The 18209-nt window shown below is 34.8% G+C and overlaps 1 long non-coding RNA gene across 1 annotated transcript; it reads left to right on the forward strand.

Annotated features, from left to right (window-relative positions):
* The first annotated feature begins 4305 nt into the window (after nucleotides 1–4305).
* Nucleotides 4306–17044, forward strand: LOC146760744 (uncharacterized). The gene is made up of 2 exons (XR_014947170.1): nucleotides 4306–12020; nucleotides 14293–17044. It is a non-coding gene; the product is annotated as an uncharacterized LOC146760744 (long non-coding RNA).
* The last annotated feature ends 1165 nt before the right edge of the window (nucleotides 17045–18209 follow it).

Below are 18209 nucleotides of genomic sequence, written 5' to 3' on the forward strand. Positions count from 1 at the left end.
CCCCTTGAACCTTCTCCAGGCTAAATAGTCACAACTCTCTCAGCCTATTCTGATCAGATTGATGCTTAATTTCCTTCTGCATTTTGGCAGCACTCTGTTGGACTGTTTCCAGTATGTCCAGGTCCATTCCATACTTGGGAATTTCTGCTCACCTCTCAGAAACAATTAAAGATAAATTTGTGTGCAAGTACACGAACCACTGCAAATGAACAAACAAAAAGGAGAAATCAGCAGATATCAGAATCCTGTCATCTTGAGTGCTCTTTCAGAAAGAAAAGAGTGCTTGTAATACTTGTGAATGAGATCTCAGTTCATACTCATCTTTGCCTAGAATCGTTGGGACTTCCGTGGAGGTTTTAGTCAAGGATTTCTTGAGTGTTCTTTTAATACTCTTCTTAATTGTTCTTAGCCAAAATATTGTGTCCAGTTTGATCTCAATCATGTTTTTTAAAAGCATAAGTGTTTGTGTCCAACTGCAATCTCATCAAGAATCAATCTACACTATTTTCTCTTGATGATCCAGATTTGTGTCTGATATGGCAAAAATGAAATGAAAGCTAGAGTAAATATGGTTTGGTCAAGTATGTAGCATAATAAGTCATGAGTCTTTCTCCTTCCAACTTAAGAAAGGAACCAAATTTAAGAAAAATGGCTTAGAGCAGATAGTAGCGCATCTTATACAGTCTTCTACTTTTTTGAATCTTCACTTAAAATACTAATGAGCTCATTAAAATAAAGTGACAAAAAAAAAAGGTTTATTTTATCTGTCTGACCTTTGTGCAGTGAAGGTAAACATTGCTTTTTTTGAATAATACATGCAAGACTTTTTACTGGATGCATTTATAATCGGTTTGTATGTAATTAGAGTTGTGATGAAACTTCTGCTTATAAAAACAAAACAAAACAAAAACAATAAAATAAAATAAAAAACTATTCTACCAAAACTTAATTCTGGATTTGAAACTAAAATAGGATATTGTAAAACATAATTTTTCTGCAAGCAATGAAGGTTTTCTTTACTGACTTTCATGAAAGAGAAAATCAATAAGTTTGTATGCAACTTTTGTTTAGAAAAGAAATAAGCAGTATTTTAGACACAGAGTAATATCTGAATATTATTTTTGTTTGAAATTATTTTCATCTGACAAAATAGAATTTGTGAGATTACAAACCATCAGTTGAAATATTTAAGTGATTAAATGATGGAACAAAATAGCATCGCCATTGTGCAGAATTCAGATTTGACAGGTGAAAGCAGGTTTCCTTAGCAAACATGCAGTCTGATGGGACTTGTCTGTCAACTTACAAGCTGTGCTGGGTGAATATAATACATTGTCATAATGTCCAAGAAACACTGAGATATATCCAAAGTGTTTATAACATCTAAATAATTAAATAGTTTCTGAGATTAATCAATGACCTATTAATAAAGGAGTTCTGAGTTTGACCATAACTATCTAATAAGTGATAAAATTGCTATTGTGTTGTCTTGTTTCTTGGTATAATTTTAGTTTTTATTTTAATGCCTATGTTTCATAACTGGAATTATTTTAAATGAGATTGTTTCTGTTCTTTTAAAAATGACTTACTACAATAAGATTCAAATGAATTCAAGCACACTGTAAAAATAAATCAATATCAAATGTTGGAGTTTATAAATTAAAATAATTTACACAAGTGTTAAAAAAGCCTGAGATATAGTAATGGGGAACTTGATCTCCTAAAATTGCAGGCTTAGAGACACTATAGTGTGGTAATCCTTCACTGCATCTTAAATCTTTTAAAGACCTCAAATATTTGATTTCTCCAAACGAGTGAGTTTCCGTAAAGTGAAGTAACATGACTTATGGAGTCACAAAATAAAATGCAGGGCCATGCAATATGTTTGATTATGAAATAATGTGCAGTTTCTTTTAATTTGGTAACACAGACACCAGCATGTGAAAATTGTTTTAGTAATAGGTTACTCTTGCAAGTGAATTTGAATGCGGAAAGAGTTGTAATACGTACAGGCAAGTAAAGCCAAATGGTCAAAGAGTAGTAGGCATTTTTTTTTCTGATAGCTGTATCAGTAGTTAGTAGTATTCTTAATTGGCCATTAATCCTACCACAGAAGTTTTTCTACTTATTAACAGAGAATGCTGAGAGGCAAACCAAAACTTAGATGTTTTTTATTTTTATCAGCTCTAAGCTTTTCAGAATACATTGTTTAAACAAGTCTTCAGTTGCATGTATTGGATTTTCTAACTGCTTACAAGATACTTGGTGTTATTCCTTTATGGACATTAGTTCTTAGACCTTTATTCATACAATTCTATGAGCTTTGAATATTTTAATGCTTTAGATCTCTTTCTTTCAAAAGTGCCTACATTTTGTTTTGAACAGCGAGACATTTGCATTTCTGCTACAGGAAGCAGATGTAAAAATAGAACTGGGCAGTTTTTTTCTTGTTTGTTTAGCAGAGAGGATTTGACTATTAAGTATTTGATAAAAATACTAACTTTTAACATGATTTCTCAGTGTAATTTACTGTGTTAGACCTCTATGCTCTGTTTGATGGGTCTTTGCATACCAGGCCTTTTGGTTCATGCGGATGTGCATTCTAACATACAGTGACCTTAGGGAGGTCAGTGTATGTTAGTGTACTCTGACTGAACTTAGTGTTTTTCACATTTCTCTATTCTTTCTCCTGTATTCCAGCATGCATCTAAGACTTTGGTGGTAATTTTTTACCATTATGTCTGACTCTCTGTAATTTAGCCTTTGATATGCATCAATGCCTTTAAATTCTGTCTCTCAAGATTTTTATCTACTTCCCCTGTATATTCACTCAGACAAGCTTGAGAATAGTATTATAGAATTAGTATTTTTTTTCCCTACTCCCTTCTTCCCTGTTTGATGGTAGTCTTTCCTAGTTAGGGTCCCAAACTGCTGTTTATCAGGTAAGATCAATTAATGTGTAACACCTTCTGTTTGTAGAATAAAAATAGTAAGTCTTCTAGTCATCTGTGCCTCCACCCCTCAACCCCCACCCTTCTTTTTTATTTTTTCCTCTTGTTATAAGGAATGTTAGGTTTTTTCATTAAAACCTTCAAATTTTGTGTATTTGAAATAATTTTGCAGTGAAAGGGGAGCTAAATGTTGTGTAAACAAACCTGCTATATCAAAAGAGATTAATGTTGGGGTCATATTACAGAAGTCAGCAATGCTAGCTTTTTTTCCACCTTAAACCTTAAACAAGCAAAATCACATTCTATATGTAGTTCTGCAGTGGTTTGTTAATTTAATTACCACATATAGTATTTTAAATTTAACTGCAAGATAGACTAAATTTATCTTAGTCCTTACCTGAGCTCTGGGATTTGAACCATGATGACAGAAGCGGCATAATTATTCCCTCACTGTCATTAGGAAAGTACCCAGGGTAGACATTTTCTTTTTACTGTACATTAACAAGGATAAGCATTAGTTAAAATACTCACAATTAATTGTTAACAGGGTTGAGTTTCTTTTACAGTCAGGTGCAAAGAAAAGCATGACTTGACAGAAATCTTAAGCTTAAGAACAAACTGTTAAAGATCTATGTTTAAAAATATGATTGAAATATTTGAGGTATACTTACCTTTCAGCTATTTTTTCTCTTGTAATAAAGGGATTTGTTTGGTTTTTTAGCCACTGTCTTTTTTTTTTTTTTTTTTTTTTTTTTCCCCAGAGTCTGAAGTATATCTCTTTATTACTTCAGTCATAGCATCAAAGAGCACTATACATATGCTGTGCTTATTGACAGAGAATAATTACCTTCTATTTATGGGCTGTTCTCTAAATATTCATTTAGTGTAGTTATATGTACTTTGTTCTACATAGGTATGGAATTATGCCTTCATTTGTAAAATGAATTTTTAATTATAATTCTCTTAAAATTATTTTCAATTTGTATTGGTAAATCCAAGTTTCATCACGATATTCCAGAACTCATAAGGGCATGAGAGTGATGACCCCAAAGTCTCTGTAGAAGCCTTGGAGTTGACAGAATTTTTAAATTAAAGCTGATCAGATCTTCAGTGCACTGAAAGTCTAGCATTGCTAATAAAGGAGTAAAACCAGAAGCTCCATTTCAGCTGAGGCCAAGCCGTGCAAGCACGTTTGTGGTCTTGCCTACTGTGTCTCTTGGGATTGCAGTACATGTCTTCCCTTGTCCCATGTGTTGACTCTGATGCTGATTTGAGCATGCAGTGAAAATTTAGCTCAGGCTAAATAAATAAATAAAAGGCAACTATTTTTTCTTCTCTTTTTCATTAGGAGGACTGTTTCTGGCAGTTTATTTCCTGAAATAGAACAAGGGAAAGGGACTCCAAGGGTGACAATTTGGGTTTCTCCAAACTGTTGCAAAGCCACAGCCTGAGGCTATCCTACAGCTAAAATTTTTAGCTGGAACAAGTTGCTAAAGTTGCTGATAGAGAAAAGCAGCTTGGCCCTGTCTGTAGCCACTAGTTCCAGCAGAGTGCTGCTTTCTCTTCAGCATGTATAATCAACCAACCTAGGAACTTGTTTAACTAAAAAAATCTTTAGTTTTCTTTTCTAGGACTATATTCATCCAAATTTGCTTCTTGAGTGTGGCATTGCACAAAGGGAGGACAAGTTTAGGGAGTTATTAAAACTAGGGAGAGTCTAACTGAGCCTACTGCTTTGTGAGAGTGTTTACGCTGACTAGAAATGTTAATTTAATTATGTAGTGTGAAAGGCTGTTGTAGTTGCTAAGGGAGATTCACAAGGGTCTGCAAAGAGTGTAGCAACCAATGGAAGGAATTGATAGTTATTATGCACAGAGACTCATAGCAGCTGATGAGAAAAGCCTAGACCAGATGTGTTGAAAGTTTCTTGCAGCTGATGGAAAAGGTCCAGGCTGCCTAATGCGAGAGACATATGGCAGCTGATACAGTGGCCTAGGGGTTCTAAAGAATAGTTATGGAACAAAAAAATTGGTCAGGAACTTGAAAGTGCATAAAGCTTTTCTTCTTCTGCTAAACAAAACCAGGTTTGCAACAATCTGCAGAGGCCCAAATCATTCTCCTCCCACACCCCAGAGACTCCCTAATTGTGAATTTGCATTGTTCTCTTTTGCAGTTATGCCTATGGCCTTTGGCAGCTGCTTAGCTGATCCCACCCTGCTCCAAACCCTGGTAACAAGAACCTGACTGGACATCTGTCATCAATCATTATGGAAACATGATGCTTGCTGCATTCAAGTGGTGTTTGATATGTATCAATTGCAGGCAGACAGGTTGTATTTTCAGTAGAAGACTTTGAGGAGACAAAAGAAGGGAATTGGTATTTATTTTCTTAGTCTTCTAGTATTTCTGTGTATTTTCTGAATTTTAGGCTGTAGGTTGGATATTAATTTCAGCTAGTTTAGTTAGTTTAGTTAGTTTTTTGTATTGTGCCCACTGATGTTAGATTTTGTAGGTCTGTGTAATCAGTTTGCTTGATAAGATTTCTTATTTGCAGCAAAATTAAACTGTACTTAAACTGTTAATTTTAACAAAACAATATAGATAGTGTGAAGACAACTCTATTAAATAATTTTGTGTTTTTTGCTATAACATTCCTATAACTTCATTTGCTAGGATGTAAACATGTTAAGCTCAAAGATCAACACGTTATTTGACAATACTGCAAAAACACAAAGATCTCCTTTAGCGATCTCCACCTTGATCTGCAGCAACTCAATGCTGTGCTAGAAGCAGCACTGAAATGCTTGAGACCCAAGGCTTTAACTTGTGGTAAAGTGGTGTTTGCTGAGTCTCAGAGCAGGCCACTTCTGCCAGTCAGTGGCAACTGTGATTTAGGATGGTCAGCCAGTCAACCGATTTTTACTCCTCACTATCCTTTCCAAAAGTATACGTATGTAAAATGTAAAAATGAGTGCTATATATGTGAAAAAGATGATGTATTGGACTGACATAGTACATAAGGAATTAATTCAGCTACCAGAGGACATCAGTAGCTGGGTAGAGGTACTGCTTCTGGCATCATCCTAGGCTCGCATGCCTCCAGCTGCCTTCACTGATTTCCAATTTTCTTCCAGATCTGGGATTAGCTTGCTAGGTCCATTATAGTTTTCAGCACACGTTTGGAAGTATTTGGAAAACATTAAAACTTGTACTGCTATGTCTCTAGTTTTTGTTATGTATTTGCTATCATATATTATTGTTTTATTTGATTTTTGGGAACTCAGGGTTGGGAGGAGTTAGGGTTTTTTTTTTGTTGTTGTTATTATTTTGTTTGTTTTTTAAACTTAATTATCTTTTCAAATAAGTACTTTGGACAAAATTCCCATTTGATTTCTATTTTTAGTATATGAATGCCAGCTGTTTTCTAATGATTATTCATTCTCATGTATATTCTACCTTTTCTATTTTGACAGGAATCACTCTTGCTCCTTTTATTAACATATTAATATATTTTTAGAATGAATATTGCTCTAATACAGAGCTGCAGTTAGTGCTTGTTCTCATGTTATTTCAGTTATAAAGACTTTGGATATTTTACTTCATAGGATCACAGAATGGTTTGGGTTGGAAGGGACCTCAAAGGACAATCTAGTTCCAAACCCCATGCCGTAGGCACGGACAACTCCAACCAGATCAGACTGTCCAGGTCCACATTCAACCTGGCCTTGATCACCTCCAAAGATGAAGTATCCACAGCTTCTCTGGGCAGCCTGTGCCAGTGCCTCACTTCTCTCATTATGAAGAAGTTCCTCTGAATATCTAATCTAAGCCTGCTCTCTTGCATCTTAAAGCCATTACCTCTTGTCCTATCACCACATGAAATCTCCAGCTTTCCTGTAGGTCTTGCTGGTACTAGAAGGCCTATAAAGACAGATATGTTGATGACAGAGAAAGGAAAGGCTGTGTGAGGGAAGCTTTAATTAAAGTGATCTCAGAGTACTGTAGTTTTCCAACTGATAGCATGCCTCTTTTTATAATTTATAAACAGAACCTTTTTTCCTAGCCATGTATGATTCTAACTTGTTCTTTGCTATTCTTAATTTAGTCTACTGTAGTGAAGTACTGAAGGCAGGTCATATACCTTTCTGTGCTGAGGAAATCTCTTCCATCATTTTCTGTGTTGTGAAAGACTTTGTTTATTCAGTGTTTAATTTACTTTTCTCTAGGTGACCTAAAATTTGTGGATGGGTTTTTTGTTGTTGTTGTTTTGGTTTTGTTTTGGTTTTTTTAAGTGAAAACAATGCGTAAAGAACAGTCAGAGTTATCTGTATGAGTCTATTTTTATCCTGTGTTTAATTCCACTTGTTCCCTATCTGGAAAACCTGTAGGAGATGAGTATTGAAATCAATCTAGGTCCATTTGTTTTAACCGTTTCAACTTAACCCCACCAAAATCCATTGGAAAGAAGGTGAGAGAAAGAAATCCATGGATTGGAACATTGATTCATGTAATGAACACCCCTCCTATGAGGACAGGCTAAGAAAGCTGGGGATCCTCAGCCTGCAGCCTTTCAGTATCTAAAGGGGAACTTACAGAGAAGAAGGGGGCAGAATTTGTGGCAGGGTCTGTGGTGACAGGACAAGAGGAAAAGGCTTCAAGCTCAGGGAGTGTAGATTTTGGTTAAATATAAGGAAAAAATCTTTTATAGTGAGGGTGGCAAGGCACTGGAACAGGTTACCTAGTGTTGAGGTTGATGCCCCTTCCCTGGACACTTTCAAGGCAAGTCTGGATAAGGCCCTTGGCAACTTGTTTTATCTGTGGTGTCCCTCGTAATTTTTTTTTTCCTTGTATCTAACCTAAATCTACTCTCTTTGAACTTACTGGGAAAGGTTTGGAGATGGCTTCTCTCTGGTCAAACAGAGTATTTTAACGGTTGTATGGAGGTTGAAAGGTTGAGAAATAGATATTTGAGAGAGAATAATCATGTTACTTTGAGAACTGTGCAATGCCCTTAAGTACTGTTGGTGGTAATGATGAGTTATATATCTTACAACACTGCAAACTGGCACAAGAGTCACTTAGAACTGGACAGTCATTAGAACTGTCTTATACAATGAAATAGGTCTGGTTTTAGTGGTTTTTTTGTTTTGTTTTGTTTTGTTGACTTAAGAAGACTGGAAGAGGGATATTTTTTATAGTTCTTATCAGGTTTACACTGAGTTTTCAATCAAATTATAGAGAACTCGCTTGTTGGCTTGCTGTACTTGCAGTGGCTGTGTCCAGAGCAGGCTGTAATAATAAACATCTTGATTAAACAGAAATAAAAGTTGAAGTCTTTAAAAAAGTATTGTAACCATTTAGATGTGTTTTCTCTGCAGTCAATACCTTAACTTGTAAGTAATTCTCTTGATAATAATAATAAAAAAGTTTTAGATTAATAACAACACTGAATGCTGCTCAGCAAATAACTCCAGTGATTTTCTTATATTTTTCATTTTCTCTTGATGTTTATGCTTCATACTTTCTTTGAATATTTCTAATAATTTGTTTAATTAACACCCCTTTTCCCTACTAATCTTTATTCTGAAAATCAGCTTATTGATTTTCTTATCTGTAACTACGAAAAGTGCCATTATTAATTCAGCTACTCAGAGATACATAAAGTGGTGGTATAACTGAGTTATAAGTCACAAGTTATGCATGAATCTGGTTGATTCATAACTGCCTTATTCTAATCTTATGTTGATATACCTTCCCTGACTTTAGCATGATGAACTAGATTCACACAAAGAGGGATTTTCCATGTTTCTTCTGAAGACTTATTCTTCCCTCCCTGTATTTATGAAAACTGCACTAAATTTAGTGACCCTTCTTAAGATTCAAAAGATAGGAAGTAACCTGCTCAGATAAGTAGATTTCTTGTGCCTGTCTGGTCTGTACTCTATTCAACTGTGATGGTTCGTTTTGGTGTGACTTGCCACTGAATAACACCCTCATGGAACAGGAGACTTTATGAGCACTAAACATGGCCTCTGTTTCTAGTCATTTTTCCTTTTATTGAATACACACTTTTAGCTGTTGTTTGGACTTGAGAAATGGAAAAGGGTTTCAATCTGCTGAAAAACATTTAAAAGGTATGAGTAATTTTGTGTGCCACGATTAGAATACTTCTATGCTGATTTCTACTTTGTGTTGATTTATTGTATGTTATTCCTGGAAGCAACTTCCCCATCAGTGAGATAATGGCAGTAAGAGCCAATACGGATCACCTAATGTTGTTACATCATTCCTTGCATTAATTTCACACATATAATGTTTTTGATAAACACGGCTGCCCTCTAGTTCTGCACAAGTCGTGTGTCTTTACTGATTTGTAATCATAGGCTGTTTTGGAGAAAAAGTATTGTACTTCTTACTTAGCTTTTTATCCCACTGCAATGTATCATTAAACTCTTTTATAATGTTATTTATTATGTTATGTGAAGTCTGTGGCTCTTACGAACAGCCTTCAAGGATTTATATTTTATTTATACATTTTTACTTTTGTTCATTTTTTCATTTGGCTATGTAATATTTTAAATTATCTGGGGAAAAAAGATATTGCTTGTTGTAAAACAGATACCCAAAAGAATTCAAGACCATTTAGCCTTTTTTTCCCCACGTTATGTTTCATCAGATTTTAGTTTTGTCCCAGTGAGCAAGAATTTCATAGTTTAAAATAGCAGTTAATTTTTTTTTTAATCTTTTATTTGAATTTATCCGTTCCACTGAAATACATTAGGTGTTTCCAAAGAAAGTAATAAATTATAGACAAAGAAAAAGTTAAAATTAGATCTGAGTGTGGTATAATGCCCAAAGGAAACTGTTTGGAAAGGTTACAAGCTGTCAAAAAACAATTTGTATGGTTAAAAGCCACACAGTTAGATGCTGCTAATGGAGTATCTGTAATGATTATTTAGGCATCGGTTGCTTATTATGTCTTTGAGGCAGCTATTCACTGTGCTACTTTGGAGGCTATAAACACCTGTAATTCAGCACCTATTATACAGAAGAAGTGTGTGCAAGAATTCATTGTACCACATCAAACAAACCTCTCCTCACTATTCTCTAGATTTTTAATCATTTTTTCCCTCTTGGAGTTATGGTTGATGCTGATTGTGAGAATAAAGACTAGTTACTGTAGTGAAAGGATCATAAAGTCAATCATGCGGATAAAATTACTTGGCAATTCAGCCAGCTGGTCTCTATTTGGCTCCACTTCAGTTCATTAGTTTATAGGGAGAACTCACTCCACATTTAAAGAAAGCAAAACTGCATAAAAACTGGTTTGTAATTAATTGCAGCTTTATATATAGAAATAAAATTGTGAAGTGTATGTGCCCACAAGGCACTGAATTTTTTATTACCTATTGTAATTTTGTTATTTTAAAGATAACTTTATTTTGTATTTATAGCCTGATGTAGACACAGGTAGTGTACCCAGCATACCTCCTTTTCTTTCAAATGGCATGTAGTACTTAAAGTGTTTTCAAATCACAATATTTGCTGGAAGACAATTAAACAATTTAGGAGTTTTTTGAGAGTGGCTGTGTAGTACTTGCATTCTGTGCCAGTGCTTTCATGCAGGTGATGAGGTGACAGTGTATAAATGCAAGCATATGTTTGAAGTGCTGTACGTCTTAAGCATATTGTGGTTTGCCTGCTTTGTAAGAGTTAAGTATCTAATGTTAATTGCTATTGTGTTCAACAGTGCCAGAAATAATAAATATACTATTCTTCTAATTTGGGAGCATTTTATAAATAGCACATAAAAGCAGCAAGAGAATTAGTGAGTTTATACATTTCTAATCCCCTAACAGGATATCCACAATGAAACCAAATTACTCCCAGATCCTTTCAGGTCTAAATGGAAAAGCCGAAGAGGCCATGGCCTGTACATTTATATTAGCAGTTACACTGCATGGCTAAGTAAATAAATGTTATGAAAATTTTGTCAAAAATGCATTTGTGACAAACATATAATAATTGAAAGGAGCTTGTTGCTTATAACACCAGACCAAACACCCATATATTAGCTGACCACTGAGCGGTGGCCTTTTTTCAGAAGTCTTCTGCAGGCAAGATGTAATTTGTGAAGGGGGATGGTGAGTACTAGGTAAAAATAACTCTGGGTTATCCTACCTATTAAAGATTTTTGAAATGAGGATTTGTAAGAAATTTGAGGGATTCAAAATCTGTTTAAATGTTTAATGAGATCAAAGTAGACTGAAACACTGAAATTCCCTACATTTCCATTGTTCCAAAGGAAATTGTCCTGTGTAAAAATATATTATTTTGGGAACTCATGACACATGCTTGCCTAAATCACAGAATCACAGATTTGTAGAGATTGAAAGGGACCTCCAAAGATGAATTGAGTCCAACTCCCCTGCTAAATCAGGCTCCCTACATTAGGTTATGCAGGAAATCAGCCAGGTGGGTTTTGGGTATCTCCAGAGGAGGAGATTCCACAGTGTCCTTGGGCAGCCTTTTCCAGTGTTCCATTACCCTCAAAGTTATTTTTCCTTATGTTCATATGGAGCATTCTGTGTTCCCTTCATGCCCATTGCTCTGTATTTGTCTCTGGGCACTGCTGAAAGGAGCCTGGCCCCATCCACCTGACTCTCCCCCAATAGGCATTTATAAGCATTGACAAGATTTAGCTATGGAATAGATAGCAATCTACTTATTATCTCTGATCTTCCTTTCATTATCAGGAGTGCATTTCATTAGTTGATGAATATTTATTTCAACTTTGTATAGCAAATATTACTGGCACAAATGGCAATTTATTTTTGACAATCTTAACAATTATAATTGAATCTGTTTCTTTTTTATATCATCTTTAATAGGTAGATATTATCAAAGCAGAAAAGAATGAAACATTAGTAATGTCAATATTGTCTAAAGAGTACTGGAATTTCAGACTTAAGGGAAATTAAACTGAGATGGCCTTGTTTAGTACTGCAAAGTTACAACAGTCCATGGAAAGCTTAATATTGACTCTACTGCAAATACATCTAATAGGAGGTAAGTCTTTGCCTTTAATTTCTAGCAACTGCACAAAACACTGAGTAATCATTTGCATAAAGAATGTGAACACAAGTGCCTATTCAAATTTTTATGGTTATTTTCCAAAGTTGAAGACATGAAAAATGAGATTGGTCCCTGGCTGAATTCTGAACTGTCATGTATGAGAAATTATCTGACGTTCCTAAATATTTCAAAGTAACTTCTAAATGTTAAAATATATTCTTTCCAATCATTTACATATAATTCCTATTTTTCAGATGTGGGAGGAGGGACATGGTTGGTGAAATTAGTTTTAAGATGGAAGTAGTCCTAGTAAAGCCTCTCATAATTTGTGCTTATAAATAGTGCATGCAAGATACAGTGTGATGGTAGCAGAAAAGACATTCTATAGTTAGAGCTGCATCTTAGATGTGCTTTAACCTAATATGAATTACAGAGACCCAAAACATGATTCCTCTTATGGACCTATCGATCTTCAACACTGTAGAAACACTGTCTATTAGAAGAAACGGGCTGGAGTGATGCTATTAGATAGTGCATGGGAATGTTTAACTCCCTGTACAGTAGTTAACTGCTGTCATTTATTGCAGCTATTGACTGTTCAATTTCCTTAAGTTTATTACACATCTTCATTTCCTGAATGATTGGAGATCATTTAATTACAGAAAATGATTAACTAAAACGTTTAGCAAGCACGCCACCTCCATCTGCTTTATGAAGTTCTGAAAATAGAAATCAGCAATGTTTAAAATAGGTACTCCTATATAAAATTCTTTAAAACAATTTTATTGGCAGAAATTTAATAATAGGTCCTAGTAACAGAGTGAGTGATCCCATATGTACAGGTTAAGTCAAAGTTACAAAGACCAGTTGGTTAACACACTGAGGAGTTTGAAATGATATTTTAGTTAAAATATTGAAGTTTTCCTGAGTGCTAAATTACAAGTATAACATATTGGTCTTCCATGAAATACTGGGGCATGTTTCATTTAAATACTACTCCAAACAAACATGTTGCTATTGCCATAGTAGAATTAAATGTATTTCCTGGTGGCCAGAATAAGCAGAACTCTAAAACATGAAAGGAAAAAAAACAAAACACACACAACAAAACAAAACAGCAGCTATTTCTCAGGATGAGATGGTTCTATTTAATCTGAGGATCTATGGTTTGTGTTGGTTTTTCAATATAGTTGAGCAAAACAAATAACATCACTAGAATTCACACAATTCATTTCCTGATACCATTAAGTTTATCTACACAACTTTAAACTATTCAACCATTATCTGAGCATAGCATAGAGAGCAGAAATAATGAGCCATAAGCGTCACTGCTGCTTAAGCCAACAACAAATCATTCTCAGTCTTAGGCTTTCTGCTGGGTGTTCAAGGACAGTTGAAAATATGCAGCCAGAATTCATCTTCCTTCAGAGAGGAAAGTGACCTTTCTGCTACGGAGCTCTTGAACCCTGGAAATGTTACATTGTAGAACTCCTCCTTGATGTTAGGGACTTATCTTCATCATTGATAAATATTAAAATGTAAGAATAAGTTATTAATATCGTCTACCATAATCAAGGTTACCTGTATACATTTTAATATAATCCTTAAATGATGTAGTATGCATCCCCATTATGCACACCTACACTATTTCTCTTTCAACAAAACACAGACTTTTCAAAATAACAGAAACTCCACATGCTATCTATTATGAATTGCCATATATTTTATTTATACAAAACAAACAACATCTTGGATATACAAACAAATTATGAAAAGAACACCTGGTATGGGATTACACAACAAACCTCAACTTTGCTAATAACAGTTATTATATACTTAGGAATAAACTGCTTTAATTTCCTAGATATTGGGTGTTTCCCACATATTCAACAATTACTAAAATTTCTTGCTTTGTATGAGGGTTTTCTGTGCTTCTATAGACTTCACCTTCTTGGCTTCCAAATTCTTTTCTCACACCCTAAAACATGTACTCAGTTCGTGTATCAGTATTTTTTGCCTGTGGAAGACTGTCTGAATGCAAATTCTGTTAAATTTACCTGTATTAAATAGTTTATCATCGCAGCAGTAGCTTCTGTTTTATTCATACTGTGAAAAAGGTCCTTGGCAATCTGATGCTCGGATAAAGCTCTGTTGATTGCTGCTTCTGCAAACATTTGTCCTTTTATATTATGTTTTGTTTTCAGTGCAGGGGGAATAGAGAATAGATCCTAATTTATAAACTCTGCTCACTTGTTTCTTTTTCCAGCCTTCTCTTCTCCATGGCAGATTCTCCAGGCCTTCTGTGGACCTTGGCTGGGCTTGCTCCAGGTGATCTTTCTGTCTCTGGTAGCATGGAGCCTACTGCTGGACACAGTACTCCAAATGCAGCCTCACCCATGCAGAGTAGCACGGAAAGATGACCTCCTTCGAATTGCTGGTGGGGCTTTTCCTAATGCCGTCCAGGATGCCTTTCTTGCTGCAAGGGAGCATTGCTAGTTCATGATCAACTTAGTGTCAGTCAAAGGAAGCACAAAGGGAAAATGACAAATAGTAGCATCTATCAAGAAGCCAGGTATTTCCTGCTCCATGACTAATATTGCTATTCTTGCACCAATTAACAGTTTATCAAGATCAGAAACAGGGAAAAATTACAATTTCATATCTTCTCTTAAATTGCTTCTCTTTAGATTGTGGTATCTTGATCAAATGAAGAAAATAGAAGAGTTTTGTGACAATGCTTATGTATACTTACATTTTACCTCTAACAACATTCAGTGTACTATCCTAGAATTTATTTAGTAAACTAGAAAATACACTATACGGTTTAAAGCTTTACTTCTACCTGTTATTTATAGCATCTTTAAATTTGGGGGAGAACTGATTGAAAAGACAGATTTGTTTATAAAGGTACAAAACTAGGAACTAATCCTGTGTTAGTTTCAGGCAGAGCTTTCCAGAAATTAGGAAAAATTACAGTATATGTAAAAGGAACTATTCTTTGCGTGTAATATTAGTCATGTCTATTACATGTCACATTATTAATGACATCAATGTAATCATATGTAGTTTTTTCTAAAGTGTAAAACATTATTTATTTTAAGTTGTGGCTACGAAGTATGTTTCAGTGGATTAAGAGCATAAGGTTGAAGTAGAATCGAATAATATTTGTCTAACAAATGTAGAATTATAAGAATTATTTCAACAGTTTTTCAGTGTCCAGTACAGAATCAACAGTACCAAATATGACCTGTTTTGAAATACCATTTCATTTTTTTCTAACCCTTCCTTCTTTTCCTTGATTTGAACATTGCAATAGGACAATGATAAAAAAATATTAGATAATCGCTTGTATCTATTATGCAATTGCTTGGGTAATTTTTAGTGGGGAGAGTTCATGTAAGCAAAAAAAGTTGGAACAGTTGATATGTTGATCTAATGGAAGGTGCCCCCAGTATCAGGGGGCTTGGAACTAGATGATCTTTGAAGGTTCTTTCCAGCTCAAACCATTTTACAATGACTCAGAGGACTCATTACAGTGGAATATGTCTATATAGGTTCATGCATATGGGTAGCACTTAATTCAAATAGTTGCCATGTTAATGGACAGTGATTTAGGGGCAAAACCCAATTTGTCTTACAAGTCAGAACCTGTAGTCCTTAAAACTGCACAGGTTAAGAAATACTCAGTGTTTTAATTCCAGATGGTTTGATTTTGTCTGCTTGGAGAGTCAACATGCACAATCTACCACAGACTCTTCTATTGTAATACTGATCCAAATGTGTTATGTCAGATTCTACTGCCTGTTTATTTAGTACTTTTTTGAACATGTAAGAATGGTAGCAGAGTCCAGTGGGAGAGTGCAGTATTTAAGGAATGTTCATATAGTAGTTCTGCTGTGGCTTAACCTGGCAGGAGGCTGAGTACCACGCAGTTGTTCACTTACTTTCCCTAACCGCACTCCCAGTGCAGTGGGATAGAGAATCAGAAAAGAACAAAGTAGAACACATGGGCTGAGAAAAAAACTATTTAATAAGACATAAAAAGGGAAGAGGAAAAAAGAATAATTATCAATATATGGTTTTATGTGCATATATATATAGGTATTTATACACAAAACAAATAATGCACAAGCTTACATAATTGCTCACTGCCCACCAAGATACCCAGTCAGTCCCCAAGCAGTGACATCCTATCCTGGCCAGTTGCTCCCCTATTTCAATTTATTTTATGTGACACCACATGATATGGAATATCTTTCTAGCTAGGCTGGATCAACTGTTCTGGTCCTGTCCCCTCCCAATAGCTTGTACCCCCTCAGCCTAACTGGTGGGATGTTACAATAAGCTGAGATACTGAAACATGTTTTTCTATGTTTTGTGGCATAACACCATACCAAACATTGTAAAGGAAAAATCAAGTACTTCCCAGCTTAAATGAGAACAACTTAACAGATAGGAAGCCATTTATTATTATGCTAATATAAGCAACATCTAGGAGAGTTTGACAAAGCTATGAACAATACACTTTTGAGATGGGGCACAGTGGGCTGTCTGGGCAGCTGGAGCTTTAGAGAATTGTGCAGTGATTACTAGTTTATTTATTTATATTTTTAAGAACTAAATTAAGGTAAAAAAATAAAGGACATGAGTGCAGCATGCCTTATATTAAAGACTTACATACTCTATTTGTTCACGAGCTGGAGGAGCTTCTGTTTTTACTGTTGCTTTTCTACATCTTGTATCAAAAATGTTCGTAAGTTAGTATAAGACTATAATGTAAAGTTTATGAAATTAAAGACCATAAGAGAGTTTATAGACCATTCATCATTGGATACGGGTCATAAACTTTGAGTTTCAGAAAATAAGAAAGGAATTTCATTTGTAGCGCACTGTTGCCTGAAGCCTACCTAATGAAATCTTTCCTAGTCATAGAACTAACATGGTATCTAGCTGAAAAGCACTGAATATTCACTGTGTCTATTAAACATAAAAAAGTAGAATAAAATCTTGCACACTCATAGGGTTGTTTTTCTTTTTTTTTTTTTTTTTGGGGGGGGGGGAGGGTTCACTTCAAACAAAATTAGACAGCTCCTGTTCATTTAGTACATTCAACAGGAGTTGAACCTTTAAGATTCCACACTGTCAGCTCCCATCATTTCATTTGACAGCTGACTGAGTGTAATGCACCCAAGCCATACTAAGTGGAAAGCTGCTAATGAATACAATTGCTTTTTTAAACGAAAGGAAAAGAACACGTTAACCAGTGCTTTGTGGATATGTGGATTCTGTTGGTGTTTCGTCTTTCATATGTAGCATTATACAACAGGGTTATGAAAAGATCTATAGATTTTCTTAGAAATAATGTATCTTGTTCTTTTTTAAAATTTACTATACTATATAATGTTTTCTCAAAAACTAAATACATAATTATAAAGAAATAATGTTTAAAAGGAAAGGCTGATGCTACTTACTCGGGATTCTAAAATATTACTTGCATGAAGATTTTAGAATGTTACAAACCATGCAAGAGGAGTATAGTACCATCTTGTTATTTTATATGATTTCAGGCAGAATTCTGCTTGGATTGGATTCTGATTGAAAAACAGCAAAATTGTAAAGTTTTGCTGATAGATTTCAGGCTTACCAGCTGTGGACTTAGAATGTACTCTCTTGTGCTTGGAAGACTCATTAACCTTCGTAGTCTCAAAAACCCTCAGGAAAGTTTCTATTTGAGCTGAAGAATAGATGTGGTTGTTGATTTGATATAGCATGGTAGTTGTAGGAATAGGTTCAAATCTCTGCTTTGAGATTGAAATCTCTAATCCCCTAAAAATTCAAAATGGTTTGCATAGGCTGAGCTTCTGCTAACTTCTGCTATCTGAAACAAATCCTACTTAATTTTAGACATGCTTTTGTTGTTTTTTGCATTTACTTTGTGTGGTTTACTGGAGGATAGCTGGCTTATAATTCTGGACATTATAAAGATAACTTCTGGTTATGGATAAAAAACTCAAAGAGGAATTTCCAAAGTAAGGAGTCTTTTTGTTGTTACGGAAAAACCTGGTCAGATTTTTAAATAATCTGGAAACTGCCTATTACATTTACTTTGAAATCTCAGCAATTCCACTTTTCTGTACACCAATGTTATTAATGTGGAAATATTCAGTTTATGCTAAACTCTAA

Source organism: Coturnix japonica, chromosome 5 (genome assembly GCF_054131305.1).
Source record: "Coturnix japonica strain WE chromosome 5, WE-NBRP24, whole genome shotgun sequence".
Classification (NCBI taxonomy): domain Eukaryota; kingdom Metazoa; phylum Chordata; class Aves; order Galliformes; family Phasianidae; genus Coturnix; species Coturnix japonica.